The sequence below is a fragment of the Montipora capricornis genome, chromosome 5 (genome assembly GCF_036669925.1).
Source record: "Montipora capricornis isolate CH-2021 chromosome 5, ASM3666992v2, whole genome shotgun sequence".
NCBI classification, from domain to species: domain Eukaryota; kingdom Metazoa; phylum Cnidaria; class Anthozoa; order Scleractinia; family Acroporidae; genus Montipora; species Montipora capricornis.
In genome coordinates, this window is record NC_090887.1 from 5,407,394 (window position 1) to 5,409,893 (window position 2,500).

A 2,500-nucleotide genomic window follows, 5' to 3' on the forward strand; every position below is an offset into this window, starting at 1 on the left:
ACAAGGATAATGCCCTACATACAGGGGACAAATTTTTGGGTCTAATCCCTACCAAAATGAGGATAATCCCCCACATAAAGGGGACAAAAAAATCTTCTTGTCTAAACCCGCAGTATTACTTTCAGAAGTGTGACTGACATTTTTTTTATTTTTGAATACTTCAAAGTTTCTTGTCAACACATTTTCACATGGAACAAGTGCCAAATTTTCTAGCTTCATTCAGGACACACCACCATAAAAGGAGACAAAGCAGTCCATTATGTCTTCAACTATTCCGGCAGGAATGCAAACGCACTACAAATGACTTAAAGACTCTGACTACAGATTTCATCAATTTCATTGAAGAGATGAAGTGAGCAAAACGAACTTTCCTTGTATCAATGGACGTCGCAAGTCTATATACAAATATACCACAGGAAGAGGGAATCAGTACAGTATGCAAAGCATACGAAAACTTTCACAATAATAACCCTGCAATCCCCACAAACTATATCAAAAAATTTCTAAGACTCATACGCAAAGAAAATTTTTTCCAGTTCAACAGAAAGAACCATCTAAAAATTCACGGTACCGCTATGGGTACTAAAATGGCCGTTGCCTTTGCAAATATCTTTATGGCCGATCTTGAGACACAGATTCGGAGCAAAAGCATCATGAAGCCAATGATTTGGAAACGATACATTGACGACATTTTTTCGTTTTGGGATGTCAGCAAAACCGGATATAGACAAGTTCATCAAACCAGCAAACTCACACCACCCTACCACCAAATTTACAGCTGAGATCTCAAACACTGAAGCCACATTTCTAGACACTGTTGTATACAAAAGCGAATGCTTTCAAAATCAATCCATTGTGGATATAAAAACACACTTCAATCCGACTGAAACCTTTCAGTACACTCATTTTTCCTCCAGCCACCCACTAGGTGTTAAAAAAGGATTCGTGATCAAGGGCGAAGCCCTGAAGAGTTCTACGCACTAATTCTTCAGGAACAACTTTTGAAGAGAACATTTACAAATTTAAATTATGTCTCCGTGCTAGAGGCTATCCAAAACGTCTGATTGAGACACTCCTATCAGACATCAAATTCGCAGAAAGGGAATCAGCGCTTAAGCAAAGGAATGAAATCCCTAAAGATATCTTGCTCTTTGTGACTCAGTATCACCCGGCAGTGTCAAACCTTTAACATGTTTTGTCAAAAAATTGGCACTTGATACAAAACCAGCCTTCTCTACGGCAAATTTTCAAAGAAGCACCACTCATATCTTTTCAAAGGGGAAAATCCCAAAAAGACATGCTCGTAAGAGCAAAGCTTTAAAGAGGTCATAGACCGAAAATACGATACAAAAGTCTCAACCGCTAAGGAGTTCTGTAGGCAATCCTTGCTACTTCCTACTGTGCATATTCTGACCCCTTTCTAACTGGGTTATTAAAGTTTCCTTACTCCTTCTTGCTTGGACAAGGCAACAGACTAAAATGTACTAATCCCCCACCCCACAGGGAAAAGCAAAGGCCAAAATGTACTAATCCCCCACCTCTCTGGGAAGGCAATGCAAAAATGAATTACTCCCCCACCCCCTCGAGCAAGGCAATGGGTCAAAGACCCCAACAAATCCCACCCATGCCCCATGTTTCCCCGGGGTGGGGGGAGGGGTGGGGTTTACAGTGACAGGTGCATTATCGCCTAGTGTGTCCCCGCCTTTAGTTTTTATTTGGACTTATTTTGTTTTCTGTCTTTTGTTTCTTTTGTTTTACGTAATTTCTGCTCCGGTACTTGCAGAAGCTTCCCAAAAACGATCAGGAAACGTTCAAGACATTTTGTAGCCCAAGACTAAAAGCAAGGAAACTACCACAGGGTCATTTATTTCACGCCTGAGAAATGATGGATTTCCGTGAATTGAAAGCAACCATTATGTCATACTACAGTTAAACAACAGTTACTGCATCACGTACACAAACGAAATGAATCGCTGAAACAAGAGTGAAACTCACATCTTATACAACAACAAGGTTGACAGAATACAAATCTAGTTATTTGAGGTGCGATGCTACAGGTTCGTTTTTACTTATATATTCCCGAATTCAGTTGCGTGCAAAATGAAGTCAGTACTAAGATATCTTACCAGAAAAGTGTGTATTCGTAGATCAGATCACTTTGTGGGAGGCTGACAAGTAAACCTTTTCTCGCGGACAAATCACACTTGCAATGAAAGAAGCGAAGGAAAATGAAAATGAAAATAAAAACTCGAAATCCATAATTAACATAATTAGGGCTTGCAATATCGACATCTGCGTCCAAAAGGTGGACGCGAAATGCTGATTGGCCAATTTGATCTGGTGATGACGTACTACACATTTCACAAACGCGATTTTGTCACATGCGACCACAGCTGTCCCAGACGTTGTTTGAGATTTGCATACGTAACAGTATTGCGTTACGTTTTGAGCCATTTAAGAGAATGTGTGAAACGCGTACGGTTCGAAAATCGCTCTAAAT

The 2,500-nt window shown here is 40.1% G+C and overlaps 1 protein-coding gene across 1 annotated transcript in view; it reads right to left on the reverse strand.

The window, feature by feature from the left end:
* LOC138050170 (uncharacterized) overlaps window positions 1–2,500 on the reverse strand; it is a 57,215-nt gene that overhangs the window by 48,869 nt on the left and 5,846 nt on the right. The window contains exon 4 of the mRNA XM_068896630.1: window positions 2,127–2,203. The gene's annotated coding sequence lies outside the window, so the exon portion shown is untranslated. The remainder of the gene's footprint in view (window positions 1–2,126; window positions 2,204–2,500) is intronic.